Raw genomic sequence first — 15,559 nt, 5'->3', positions numbered from 1 at the left:
GACGCATGTGCTATCTCCATTACGAACGCTAGTTTTACCAGACCGAGTGCTTCCGTCTCGTACTTGATTCTGAGCATGTGTGTTTTTTTGCGCATGGGAATTGCATACAGACGAACGGCATTTCCGATAGAAACTTTTTCAGTCGGAAAAATAGAGGACCTGCTCTCAATCTTTTGCTGGCGGAAATGCCGCCAGGAAAAGTCCGATGGAGCATACACACGGTCGCAATTTCCGACCAAAAGCTCACATCGGACTTTTGCTGGCGGAATTTCCGCTCGTGTGTACGGGGGATGAGAATTGGTAAGCTGCAATATATCAAATGTTTGCTTTTGGGTTTAATATTGCTTTAAAGAGGACAATGTAACTTGTAAACCCTCACGTGCTACAGATGGTATTATATGCATTAATATACAGATGTTTTTTTTTTTATGTCTGAGTAGTCTTTGCATTACTGTCACTTCTGATTGTGTTACTAAATATCTCACTGCCTATATTCTGTCACCCGCCTCTGCCTCTCAAAACTTGCTCAGGCGTGGTCTTGCCTTCAAACCCACAGGAAGTATATTAAAATAAATGTTAGCAGAAGACTAAAATCATTTTCGCTGAAGATATCATCAAAGCTGGAGTAACAACAAGTGCTTCTCACAGTCAGTGGTCAGTACATTGTTTTGTTGATTATGCATCTGTTCTCTTTAGAGCTGTGCCCATGGGCCTTTTATTCAACTCTTGGGCTGCCAGAGCCCTTTTTTGTAAAATGTATTTTAAATGAATTGTGGTAGATACAAATAGAATTAAAAAGGTATCAAACATTAGGTTTACACAATATAGAACTAAAGATATATATTCCACCTTTTTTAGTTGTATAAAATTGAGTAAAGACAGATGAGCTGTAAAATATTTCCTATCATTCTCTAATGGGTGAGGATTTTACATTATCCAAACTTTGGCTATTAGTGACTTACCCACGATTAGCATTGGGTTAATGATTCATGGTGTACTTTTGTCTATGGGCATATAGAATATAAACTCTTCCTTTTAAAAATATTTTTATACCTCTGATATCTCTGATATGTATTAAAACAGATATTCACAGAAATTATTAGGTTTATGGCATATAACCGTATGTTGGTGTATGTGCCTTAGTTGAACATCTTCAACATTCAGTACATAGTTACTTAGTAGGTAAGGTTGAAAAAAGACACAAGTCCATCAAGTCCAACCTATGTGTGTGATTATATGTCAGTATTACATTGTATATCCCTGTATGTTGTGGTCGTTCAGGTGTTTATCTAATAGTTTTTTTTAAACTATCGATGCCCCCCCGCTGAAACCACCACCTGTGGAGGGAAATTCCACATCCTTTCCGCTCTTATAGTAAATAACCCTCTATGTAGTTTAAGGTTAAACCTCTTTTCTTCTAATTTTAATGAATGGCCAGTGGCCACATGTCTTATTAAACTCCCTTCCGCGGAAAAGTTTTATCCCCATTGTCAGGTCACCAATATGCTATTCGTAAATTGAAATCATATCCCCTCTCAAGCTTTTCATTTCCAAAGAGAATAAGTTCAGTGCTTGCAACCTTTCATCATAGGTAGTATAACAGTAGAATAATCAGGACTGAAGTTCTATATCTCTATGGGTGTTAGATACCAACTGTGAAGACTCATGTACTGTTTTTTGAAATATTTTGTAGTCTGAAATTTTATAAGGTATAGTTGTGATAACCTTTTTAAATTTTTTTTAAAGGTGTTATTCCGTAACCTAATTAAAGCGGAGTTTCGCTAAAAATTTTTTTTAGATGTCAGCAGCTGCAAATACTGCAGCTGCTGACTTTTAAAATAAGGACACTCACCTGTCCCGGGGTCCAGCGATGTCGGCACCCGAGGCCGAACCGTCCCTCGATCCTCGGGTGCTGCCGCCATTCTCACTGAGGGAATCGGGCAGTGAAGCGTTGCGGCTTCACTGCCCGGTTCCCTACTGCGCATGCGCGAGTCGCGCTGCGCGTCTACACTGGTCCCCGTTGTGTTGTGGGAACTGTGTATTTCCCACAACACAACGGGGGTGGGCGGGGACTCTGCGGCTAGCTATACCCGGAAATGGGTGCAGATACCTGTATTATACAGGTATCTGCACCCCCCTCCCCCCTGAAAGGTGCCAATTGTGACACCGGAGGGGGGGAGGAATCCGATGAGCGGAAGTTCCACTTTAGGGTGGAACTCCGCTTTAATGCTCACAGTTTTTGCCATATGTCTAAATTTATGTCTAATACACATAATAGTATTATTTTGAAGTTAGTTATCGTTTTGTGTGATATATTATGGTATCTCTTTGTACTGCTCAGAGCTTAAACCAAAAGGAGCACCGGATCGAAACATATCCACCCACCCCCATCAGGGATATGCAAGAGAAATAAAAATACAAAGATGCAAAAAATATATATTAAAAAATGTATAAAAATTAGAAATAAAAAATGATGGCAGCCAGCATATTATGAACAAGACCAAAACATGTCTTGCATAGAAGTACCAAAAGAAGTTGAATAAATAATGATATAATGGCTTATTAATTTATTACTATCATATTATAAAGTATCATAATATATAAAAAAATTTAGCATAAACCAATATATGCTACAATAATGGGATTTCAGTAAAAACAAGACCACTGATAAAAGCTGCTACAAATTACACTGACTGAAATGGTAATTTATATCAAATATGAATATGAGAAGAACTATTGCATCTGGGAAATATATTTTAAAAGTTACATAAAAATCCTCTATGTAAGCAATTCTGCTCACAAATTTGGCACTTATATGCAAGACATTTTTTGGTCTTGTTCATAATATGCTGGTGTTAGTAGTAGCTGGTTAAGTTGATATCAATCCCATAATTTTTTTTATTACATTTTTTTATAATTTTCTCATCTTTAGATTCTTTTTACATCTTTGTATTTGTCGTGTAGTCCTGATAAAGGGGAGGGTGTTTTGCCACTGAAACATGCTGACTGTCTTGTGAATCATTAAAGTGGATGTAAACCCTCACATATACTCAGTGAAGTAAACAGCCTCAGATGATACGCAGAGATGAAACAAATCTCCCTACATAAGTTTTACATGTATATCTGCTGTCTTCTGCTTTAGATACTGTTTAGAAAATGCACGTCCTATTAGAATTTTCCCTGATTCACCTGTGGGTGTGGATTCTTGCCATACACTGGGAGATAGCTGATTGGAGGAAAGGCACAAACCCCTTATCCACCATAGGCAGAAGAAGGAAGAAACAATGCATTGCATTGACCAGCTGTCTGCTAATCTATTTATAGCACCCACCCTGACACAAAATTAAGCCTGGTTTGATCACAGTTGTCAGAGAACTTGTCAGAAGTTATCATGATGATAACAGAAGAATGGAGCAGAAGAAAGCCACGGAACTTAGGGCGTTGAAGAGAAATAAGAAAGCACTGCAGATATATGTACCTAGGTCAAATTTCATTAAATTGGGTTTACATCCATTTTAAGGCTGTTTTGGACTCCTATCTGAATTTGGTCTGGCGCTCCTTTTTGTTTAAGCTCTAGGTAATGTTCCTGGGTGCATATTGAAGGGTATCCCTGCTTGCATATGTAAGCCACCTAACCACAGCCAATTAGCTTTTTGAATGTTATCTGTCTCTTTACTATCCTGTATTGAAGCCCCAAATCCTCTTGCATGTATCTCTTTGAACTTCTTTACACTGCTAGCAGCAAGATTAAAATAGATCCTACAGGGATATTATAAAACAGAACAGCGTCAGGTGCTCATTTATTCTCCTTTCTGCCCAAACGCACCCCAATGAATATATGTTGTTTTTATATGCCTGAAACTTATCAAAAACTTAAACCTAACTTGCCCTCTTGCTTACCTCAACTATCATCTATCCCTGGGTCCCTCAACTATCGTCTATCAGGGTTGCGACCGCCAGTAAATTTACAGAAAGTTTGTAAAAATCTGTGATTTTTTTTACAACTGCCAGTAAACATCAGGGGCTGATAATTTCATGCTGTGTTGACTTTTTAAATGTAAATCAAGCAAATTACTTTGTTATAGGTAGGTCGGTGTTTCCATATCATGTTTATACTGTTCAAATATTCACTGTGTTAGTTTGTTAATAGGAGTTCTGTAATTTCTCAGGTTGCCAGTAAAAAATGTGCTCCGCTAGTAAATTTTCCGTGTTTTGCCAGTAAAAAATGCTGCGGGAGGTGGCAACCCTGTCGTCTATCACTAACACTTATCTTCACCCCAGCTCTTACCCAAACTTAACATTTAACCCTTAAAATGAACCCTTAACTCTAAACTTACCTTTAACACTTCAAATTAACTTTTTGTCTAACACTTAACTTTAAATAACAGCTAACCCTTAACCCAACCTAACTCTGAAAGTTAACCCTTAACACTTTACCTAATCCTAAAACCTCATTCTATCCCTCCCCATATCCTTTACTCTTCATTTTCAATGTAACCCTTGTATTCAAAAGACTAACTGTCCCTTAACCTAGTTTTCCCTCAAACCTAAAGTATCTCCTAACTATGTGGTCAGTACTCATCTTATGGGGCTAACTCTGATTTGCTGAGCTAGCTAGGCACTGCTGTGACACAATGTTCCTCCTCAAGTCAGTGTCCGATGCCAGCTCTGCCAATATGTACCAGCCTTGTGACAGCAATGAAAGGTGCCTAAAATTACATGTACTCTTCAATGATGGAGAAGGATTAGTGTGCTAATGCAATGTCTCCCAGCTTTAACATCTTCTAGATCCTAAGCTTGAAAGTATATTTTATTGTATGAATATAGGCATGGACTAATTAGAGAGAAAGATAAGAAAATATAATTTTGCCCTTATACTGACCCACTCAGTGTCACCATAACCCATTAAGGACCTTGGCCTTCTATTTAGGCTTAGTAGAAACTGCAGATAGGTGATGAAGATGGTGGCACTCCAAAGTGGATTAAAATTAAACTTTTTTTTTTAGTACATCCAGATAAAATGACAAGAAACATACAGTTTGTGGGCAGCCAGTAAATGTGTTTACTTAATGAATAAGCACTGATGTTTTCTTTGTAGGTACTGTGTGGTTTTTTTTTTTTCTTATTGGGTGTGATTGTTTAGGTCATCATCTTCTAGGCACAGGTGGCCCTTCTAATAGCTAATACACAAATCTACCTTTGCGCTGCTATGCCTCCAAATCACCAATAAATAGTGTAATATTCAATACAGTAAAATGAACACAAAATTTAAAATAAATCAAGTTTAAATCAATTACAGCAGCTGCTTGCATCTAATGACAATCGCATGTGAACATACATCAAATTTGAAAACACAAAAAATCTTCCCAATCACCTCCCAGTATCACAAACTTGTTCACATGAAACCTTTCTCTGCCTTTAATGCAACACAGACACCAGATATGCACTCACCTTCAATGTCAGGTCATAAATGGCTTGTGTCCCTATTAAGTGGGAACCTGTGTTCATCAACACACTCCTTTTACCTTCCTCCGCTCCCCAGAGAGACTCCTCGGCAAAAATAAGAAAATACCGTACTCCATAGTGTATTACAATTTTAACAAGTTTTTTATTGAACCCACACCACTAAGCAGGTAAGGGGGCAGGGGCACCAGTAGATAAAAACAAACTGAGCAGCTCTGATCAAAGTTGAATAATGCCCTTGCTATGGTTTTTCATTCAGGCTTCAGGAGGTATGTAATTGGCTTACACCTATAGCAAGTTAATTATTCAACTTTGATTGAAGCTGCACAGTTTGTTTTTATCTTCAGGCACCCTTACCTGCATAGACATTTTTTTGGGGGCAACGGTGAACTATGCATTTATACTTTGTTATTGTCTTAACATTTTTTTACCAACAATTTGCTGCATTGCTGCCCCTAGCATGGTTAAAGTGTATTTAAAGTCAATACGTTTCTTTTGATTTTAGATAGGGAATAGGGTAGGGAATGTTTTAAACACCTCTTACGTCCCACTGGAGAGTTTTCGTTTACCTTCCTGTTCTGAAGACACAGCCGAAAAAGAGGAAATCTCTCCAAACTAATTTACCTTCATCCCTCATTTGTCATATTCTTGGAGCTGTGTCTGAATTCATATGTCTGCATAATAGGAGTAGATGATAAAACTTGAGCAATAGCTTCTGGAACTGCTTCTATTGTCTGATTTTTTATTAACAACTGCACCTCTGATTAAAGGATTACTAAGGCCTGGTTTACACCTATGCAGTTTGCTTTAAATTTGTTTCTGCAGTGCTTTTTGCGGTGCATTTTGCCTTTTTGCACACGCGTTTTTACTTTGTTATTTGATGCGTTTTTTTAAAGGGGAAATTCTTTCGTTGTTAGGCAGATTAAAAAAACATGAAATGCATCAAAAACACATTGTATATGTTTCTGCAGCATGATTATTGAAGTCTATTGAACCGAAAACACACAATGTTGCATTAAAAAAATTCCCTAGCCCTTTCCAAAAATGCAGCGGCTGAAAAATGCATTGATGTGAACGGGTCCCCTAGGAAACCATGTTAAATGGGCTGTAGTGCACTTCTTCAAAACGCAAAATGCATGTAAAAATGCATTTGTGTGAACCAGGCCTTTACCCATTTTTTATGGTAAGACAAAAATGCAGTGTCCTCTACACTAACTGTAAGTTAAACTGTAAGCATAAAACAAACGTATCTTCTCTGTAACCTACTACCCATACCCCATGTACCGGTAATTGAAAAGAACAAAGGCAGAATGGTTTGAAGTCCAGCCTGGATGCCAAACCATGGCCCCTCCAGAGATACAGTGGGAGAATGAGCATTGCCATTGAGGGCAGAAAGTGTGTTATTTTAGGTTTAAATATGATTTGATAAGTGGTAAGTAGTAAAACACTGATGGCCCACCACTCTGACAGCAAGGCTCCTGAAAATTAGCATTACTCCGGTATTGGTAAGATTAGCTATGTCAGTGCTTAGTGGAAAACCCCTACATGCCCTAAACCTAGCTCTGCTCTTAGACATACTCAACCTTTAAGAGATATACCTATGTGGATAAACCTGTGGTGCCAGTCTTTCATTATCTCCCCAAAATTCACAAAATCAATTGTCCTTTACAGGGACGACCAATCATGGCCAGTATTGGTTCCTTATTGGAGTGTTTGGGAGAATGGGTGGACCGGCACCTACAGCCTTTAGTACACAGATTGCCTGGCTACAGTAGAGATACGAGCACAGTCCTATCCCATATTAAATTTGTCAAATGGACTTCTATGTGTGGACTACACTGGATGTGAGGGCACTTTATTCGTTGATCCCCCACAGCGCTGGATTGCAGGCCATCCAATATCATCTTCAACGCTATAGCTCCTATTCTCAGGAGCTACAGGAATTAATTTTGTTAAGCGTTGAGCTCTTATTAAAGCACAATTATTTTTTATTTGATGGCATGTATTATGTCCAGCGCTGTGGGGTGCTAAATTTTCACCGTCCATGTCGAATCTCTACATGGGTTGGTGGGAGGAACAATTTTTTTTCTCTCCCAGCAACCTCTTTGCTAGGCAGATTGTATAGTATGGTCATTATATGGATGACCTCGTGATGGTGTGGGGTGGTGACACTATAGGATTGCATGAATTTTGGAAATGCCTTGATGACAATCAGTTAAATTAGCATTTTTCAATTGAACATGATCCTTTCAGTATCAACTTTGCCATTTTTTTAGCTGTGTGCCCACATTAGAGACTGCACTACCACCTAGTCTTTTCTCATCTAAACAATGCCAATCCACCTATCCTGGAAGTTACCCTTGTAATACAAAAACCTGTAGGTACTGTAATTTGTGTCTTTTGGGCAAAACATTTGTTGCCACAGCCACAGACGAAGAGTTTATTGTACAGCAATACATCAACTGTGGCACAAACGATAGGTAATTTACCTGATCACCTGTATTTCATGTAGCCTTCAATATGTAGGTTGTACCACACGTCCTTTGAGAGCCCGTATAGGGAACATTACTGTGACAAAAACAATCCAAATGCTAGAAATATTTCAAATGGAACACGTCACTTTAGAGAATGTCATCAGGGCGATCTTTCCTCATTTCGCTTCAGAGGAATAGAATGGTTGTCTCACTCGCCCAGAGGAGGTCATAGGGGGAGAAGGCTACTGGGGAGAGAAGCATGGTGAACTTTTAGATTAAAAACTAGATGCCTCAGGGGTTAAACCTGAGGTGGGATCTGGACTTTCACTTACATTAAAGTGGGGTTCCACCCAAAAAAAAAAAAAAAAAAACTACATGAAAAATCCTAAAAAAAAAAAATACAAAAAAAATTTGGATATTTTTTTTTTTTTAACTTACCTCTAAATGCCTGTTGCTAGGTGGTCCCTCGTAGTCTGCCTCTTCCAGTGCCTGGGTTGGTGACATCACTTCCCCCTCGGCACAGGAAGGGCTCAGCTCTGCTCCCTCCCTCCTGTCAATCATCTGGGACCCATTACAGGTCTCAGGTGACTGAGCGGCCAATCACGGCGCGCAGCGCTGCTCGCGCATGCGCAGTGGGTGCCAGGCTGTGAAGCCACAGCCCGGCGCCCACAGTTGCAATGCCGGCGCCGCTGAACGGAGGGGGAGACGAGCGGGGCTTCGATCCCCCGCATCGCTGGACCCTGGGACAGGTAAGTGTCCAATTAAAAGTCAGCAGCTGCAGTATTTGTAGCTGCTGACTTTTAATTTTTTTTTTTTTTTTTGACTGGACCTCGGGTGGAACTCCTCTTTAAGAATGCCTCTCCCCAGAGCCTCCTCTCTTTTCTTTCATTTTTCCCTTTCTCTCCTCTGGGGTCTTTTTTCACATACCTAGATTATTATCTTCATCGTTTATTTTTTTTATTTTAATGTTTTTTTAATTTTATGGTGTGTTTTCTTATGCATATGTGTATACGTATATGAATGTATGCACGTGCGTTTACATATATGTGTGTGAAAATTGGTGACATACACATGGATCACCCTATCTGCTGACTCTTTTTTGGATAATTGCCTGTGGTCAAGACAATTAATGGGTGGAGCCTGTGATCTTTAGAGCTACTATTTATTCCAAAGTTTTATGTCTGTAATGTGGTGACTAAATGCCGCGTACACACAGTCGGACTTTTCGGCTACAAAAGTCCGACAGCCTGTCCGACAGACTTTCGACGGACTTTTGGCAGATTTGCGGCGGACTTGCGGCAGACTTTTTAACGAACGGACCTGCCTACATACGATCACACAAAAGTCCGACGGATTCGTACGTGATGACGTATACCGGACTAAAATAAGGAAGTTGATAGCCAGTAGCCAATAGCTGCCCTAGCGTGGGTTTTTGTCCGTCGGACTAGCATGCAGACGAGCGGATTTCTGGGTCCGGCATAATTACGACGTAAAGATTTGAAGCATGTTTCAAATCTAAAGTCCGTCAGATTTGCAGCTGGAAAAGTCCGCTGAAAGTCCGGGTAAGCCCACACACGATCGGATTGCCTGCCGGCTTTGGTCCATCGGACTTTTGTAGACGAAAAGTCCGACCGTGTGTATGCGGCATAAGGCCTTATAAGCTGAAACACGTCAACTGACTTAATCTGCGTTTGTTCACTGTGGCTATTTAATAAAACAAAGAGATTTTAAGAGCAACAACCGGAGTACGGATCATTTTTTTTCAACATTACTCTACTCAGCCAGCGACTGTGGATCGAGCACCTGGGAGCTCTGCTATCTATGCGGTGTATAGGTAGTAGCACTGACTTTTCTGTTTATACTTTCTCTTAAAGGTTGCCATTGCAAAGGGTAGTAAAAATACCTAAAACTCTATTTTCCTTCTAAAGGCAATTCCATCATTATAACGGAATATGGGCGCAGGGGGTATTGAGAGGAATCAGCTGGAAAGGCTCACTATAGTCAACATGAAACCCACTTTTTTTCTCTAGTCTGTTGTTCTGTATGAAAAGCAGCTGTGAAAGCAGGTGGGAGCCTAGTGAACTTGCAGGTAGGAAGAGCCCTACCACCCTCTAGGGATGCCAGAGACGTTGGTGGGTCATTAGAAGGGTGCAGTCACAAAATCCTCACCCTCCTTTACAAGTATTTTGTGAGAATCAGTGTGCTTATATTTGTTGGGATTTTTGCTATGAAGTTGGATATTTACAATTCCAATTTATAACTGTGATTTTTAGTGTTTGTAACTGCTGCCACAATGGATCACCTACCACTTTTTCCCTGATTTATTTTTTCATCATATGGGGACTTGAACTGGTTCCAAACTAACACAACACCAATACTTTATGCACAAATGTAATGTTTTCATACTTTTACCCACAAAGGTGTCTCTCTATCTATATCTTTATGTTCTATATCTCAGGTAAGACCTCAACATCCTTTAAGTTTCTTGGTTGTAAGCATCTGCTTTCCAATTCCTGCATTCTATATTTGTCCTGTCCCTATGGAATTCTCTCTTTTATTACATTTTAGGTCTTCCATTTAATGTTTTCCACCAAACTGTTAGAAGAAATTTTTTGGCTAGATAATTTAAATTTAATCGGATGACATGACCTGCCCACCAAAGTATTACTAGATGGCTGCAGTTTCATTATTAAAATTATTTTTCTTCCACGCCTCATCAACGAAATAAAAAAAAAAACAGACCTTTGATTTGGACATAGACGCTTTACTGCTCTAGTTGGGTAGAATTTTGTTTTCTGTACTGTTATCAGCTAGGAAGGTGTCCTTTTTTGCTACTATCAATTCCATTATAGTACCAATAAACGGTAATGGCCTACGCATCAATGTGTAGACAGGTAAGTAATTATTGTCCTTGGAAGCCAACAGATCATTGGATGATTTTTAATTATAATAATAAAAATTCACCTATGCTTTAAAATCAACATTTCATAATGGATTCTGTGGTTATATCTTTCTTCTTGCAGTACCACCATTTCAGAGAGCTTTTCCCCTTTTCCCCTCTAGAGAAACATTCTGATTTAAAATGCATACTTACAAGATCAAGAATCTAAAAAGCCAGCACTCAATTCAAATCCACTGTAATCTTTATTAAACATATGTGATTAATAAAAATCAAAGTGGGTGCTGGCCTAATAAGGGCTGTATGCACCTTTAAGGGAGTGTTGCTGTGCACCTTCTACACTAGGGGAACGGTTCAGTGAGACTAGTGTGCATCATCACAAGATCAAGTAACAACATCAGTAAGAAAAAACGGATAATACAAAAATCAAAAATTAGTTTAGCACAATGGTGTGGTTAAAAAAAGGAAATTTGTGTTTATCCAACCACATCCTTCATGTTTGTGGAGGAAAGTTAGCCATAGGTATGCAAGAGTCGTCGATTATGTGGACATTTATAATCACATGACTTCACATAACCCATATTCTAGGCTTGTTTGAGCTTACCCACATATACAATGGAGCAAAGAATAGGGAGGGGCATACAGCTTCTGGTGCCACTAATCCTGGGGGTTTTATAGTAATCAAATTAGACTCTATATGACTCTTCTGCCATGAACTTTATAATCTTTCCCTCAAAAATAAAAAATATCTACTAACGATGGTGCTGTCAGAAACCATGAATAAGACTGAGACAGAAGTACAGTTAAATCTCACTTGTTTAGGAATAATAAAAAAGGTAAACAAAGTAAACATAGTCAAAACATAGCCAGAGTTCAGGAACCGGAATGGATAGTCAGACAAGCTAAAACATCAGGGAGCCAGAGATGAGCGTAGTAAAAGAGCAAGCAGGATCTGGAGCCAGAAGGAATGTCAGCCAAACAAGTCTTTAACGGGAACACAGGAGAGCATCTCTAGAGATGTGACCAAGGCGAAGGCAGAGTTCACCTGGGCTGGACGGCTTAAATAGGCAGGACTGATGAGCAGGATATCAACAGGTGGGTCACTGTGGAAAGATAGGAGCTGGCAATTAGCTGACAGCTAAGCGACCAGCTCAGAGAAGGAAGGGCTGAGCCCAGCCATGACAGGTGCATGCCCAATGCTGTATACAATCCCAAGCAAAAGCTTGGAACAGGAACAATGTAGCTCCTGTGTACATGGTTGGGAATTGTATCATCCCTGTTCAACCAGTGAAGAAGACTCCAGACCAAGAAGAAGACCCAGAGAAGATGATATCTGCAAGGAGAAGAATGGACATTGCATTGCTGAAGGAGGGAACACTAGGAAGTAAATAAGCCATGCATGCTGTGTATACTTGCATCTTATGACAAGAGCTCTGGGCACCAGCAGTGAATACAGTCCCACTTTAAGAACAATATAAACACAATGTGTATCGAAACTATAATCATAGTAAAAAATGTGGGACTTTTGAGGCACAGCATTCTAGTAATTTTTTTTAACATTTTATTTAATTTCTTTAAAGTTAAACATGTAATACAATTATAAAAATTTCCAACCACTGCAGTGATTTATATAATATAGTCTTTCTGCTCAACACGTTTCATAGACATGGTCCTCTTCATCAGGAGCTAACAGACTTTGGTTGTTGCCATCTAAATAGAGTGACAAAATTGATCTTAAATAACCATATCAATATAGCACATTTCCATACATTATGCCATAACTCCTCCCTCAGGGACTGCAACATGTACCCAAATATTCCTCACTGTTCAACTGTATATGGCATAGGGGTCCCAAAGGTTACTAAACAGGATATAAGTTACACATACAATATATGTACTTTAAGACCCAACAGGGACAATGAGTAAATGCATCAAGAAGAGAGAAATTTAGGTCCAAAAGCAGGATAATTATGAACAATTTAGCTCAACCTTTACCACGACATATGAACATTGCAACTTGCAATTGTTTTCTGTAAGTGTTTTGCTTTTAGGGTATGTGGTTTCGAGATTAATCAGCAGGGGAAAACAATCTACTCCTCTGCATTTAGCACAGAGTCACATATCTACACATACTGTAGGTTTTCTCTTTTGCAAATTCTAACTAGCTGTACTTCCCCTATCAGTCTCAGGAGACCACTGATAGATAACTTTTTTCACAACTTTAGTTAGAATTCACAAGTTGCTTAGTTTCATAGGTTGAAAAACAAGACACTAGTTCAACCAATAGAAAAAGAACAAATAGAAAACCTACATATGCAGAATTTTATACCCACACTTACCCACAATTTATCCAGAGGAAGGCAAGGAACTCTATAAAGCATGGTCCAATTTACTCCAGCAAATAAATGCATTACTTGTATAGGCCAAACTTTTTTAAAGGCTTGGATAGAGTAGAGAAAGATTAGAAATGCTTTCAAGTTTTTTTCAAATTGTCTGTGCCCTTGTTTGGGGGGGGGGATTTACCCTCACTACTTGTACTACTTAACATTGTCACTGAAGCAAAATTTGGTGGGAAGTCAAAATTTATACAGTTGCCACCAGGGCCGGTGCTACCACTAGGCAGCCGCCTAGGGCGCCCTGCTGCCTAGGGCACCCGGCTACTGGTGTTATTACTCTCTTCTCTCTGCAGCAAGTAACTAAGTCTCAGCATCAGCAGGCAGCCGTCGCTCCATTCACACATAGTGTCAGAGGAGGACTGTGCCTGTGTCCCGACTCCTGAATGAATGGAAGCAAGCAAACATTCATTGATGGGCAATGGTAGGCTGCATTGATGGGTGCTGGTGAGGCTGCATTTGATGGGCACTGGGGAGGCTGCATTGATGGGCGCTGGTAGGCTGCATTTGATGGGCGCTGGTGGGGCTGCATGGAAGGGCGCTGGTGAGGCTGCATGGAAGGGCGCTGGTGAGGCTGCATTTGATGGGCGCTGGTGAGGCTGCATTTGATGGGCGCTGGTGAGGCTGCATTTGATGGGCGCTGGTGGGGCTGCATTTGATGGGCGCTGGTGAGCTGCATTTGATGAGCGCTTCATTAAAAAGGCAGAGTATACATGGGCAGTGCAAAGGGGGAGGAGCCGAGGGGGCGGAAAAATTAGGCTTCGTCTAGGGTAGCAAAAATCCTTGCACCAGCCCTGGTTGCCACTAGAACAAAAGGTGAGGATAAATCCTGTAATAGGGCATCTGTTCTGGTGACTATCTAAGGGAACTTCTCTCTGGGACAGGAAGTAAAAATAAATTTCCCCAACAAGACACAAATGACAAAAATATACTGACATGGGTTTTTGCCCCTCCCCACTCTATCCAAAACTAAAACATAATACACCTAAAATGCTGCTAGCATAATTCCCTGCAAACCAGAAATCACACTGAAAATTGAAATGCTAGTATAAATAAAGTGTTTAGGTGGTCTTAAAGGTGAGAAGAACTTCATTATTCATAGTCCTATGAGAAAGTTTAGTCAGGCAGGTTATGTGGGTGTAGACTTAAAGCTGAATTCCAGGCAAGCAAATATTATGTAAATACAAAATGCGTGTGTATTGGTAATTGTTAAAGGAGAAGTACAGCCAAAGCTTGTTTGGGTGTATTTCTGCTGTGGATTACAGGAGTTCAGTTAGTTCTGATCTCCTGTCGGCTGACGTCACAGAGCCAGTCCAGGCTCAGGCAAGATCGCGACGATGAAGTCGGGATCAGCCCACATGCCTGGACCGAGGGGCAGAGCAGATAACAGTGACTGACAGTCACCAGCTCTCTGCTCGGGGAGCCCTGAGAACAGAGCGATTGTTGGTATTTGATCATTCAGTTCTCAGTGTTAGAGTCAGTGGGGTACAAATGCAGCATTGGACTGGTGCTGCATCCACCTACCTAGGTAAGTACGATTCTGCAAAAAAAAACAAAAAATAAAAAAAACTTCTCTTTAAACTTTGTCTGATGTGCAGGAGTTTTTTGTAATAAAGACCGGTCTCTGCTGATTTCTCTCCTTGTGCTGGGTGACCACTCTTGTCTCCACCTCCTCCTGTAGTTTTCTGTAGGCAGTATGTAGTGGGCGGGGCTTGCTGAATCCCTCCCACAGTTCTGTTCTCTGCACAGGCTATGTACAGCACAGTGATGATGATGATGACGCGACCTTTGCAAGGTAATATCCAGATTTGCAAAGGCATTTAGTGCATGTAAAGTGAATATATACTGTATATATAAAGCCATTGTGGCTATTGATAAATACTGTATATTTCAATTAAAGTTTTTGTGCCCAGATTTTAGCTTTAAAGAAACCAAAAAAGCTTTCCTGTAAACCAGCATGAAGTACAGTAGAGCCTGCTTAAAACAGCACATAGCTATGTGTTTCACATCTATCACAAATCCAAAATATAAAAGGGGTTTATTTCCTTTTTTTTTTAAATGGGCAGACCCACGCTAATAATTCTTTTTTGGCCCCGGGCCGACTTTGCCAACAAGATTAAAGGATTAAGGCAGCTGTATGCAGTTTGAATAAATAGCTCTATGATATTGGGCTCCATCTGTACACAATAGTTCTAGATACAGAGTTGGACAGGGGCAATGGAAGAATGATTAGCATGACTCTTCCCACTACCTTACAATGAGGAATAAACCCTTATTTTTTTTATTTGCAATTTCTGATTAATGTGAGACCTGCAGATACATGCAAGTGC

The 15,559-nt window shown here is 40.0% G+C and overlaps 1 long non-coding RNA gene across 1 annotated transcript in view; it reads left to right on the top strand.

Moving 5' to 3' along the window:
* Window positions 1-538: 538 nt before the first annotated feature.
* The window catches only part of LOC141106491 (uncharacterized), a 29,207-nt gene continuing 14,186 nt past the window's right edge, over window positions 539-15,559 (top strand). The window contains exon 1 of the long non-coding RNA XR_012235726.1: window positions 539-654. This is a non-coding gene — a long non-coding RNA (uncharacterized lncRNA). The remainder of the gene's footprint in view (window positions 655-15,559) is intronic.

Source organism: Aquarana catesbeiana, linkage group LG08, assembly GCF_042186555.1.
Source record: "Aquarana catesbeiana isolate 2022-GZ linkage group LG08, ASM4218655v1, whole genome shotgun sequence".
Lineage (NCBI taxonomy): Eukaryota > Metazoa > Chordata > Amphibia > Anura > Ranidae > Aquarana > Aquarana catesbeiana.
This window is presented reverse-complemented; position numbering and strand designations above follow the sequence as displayed.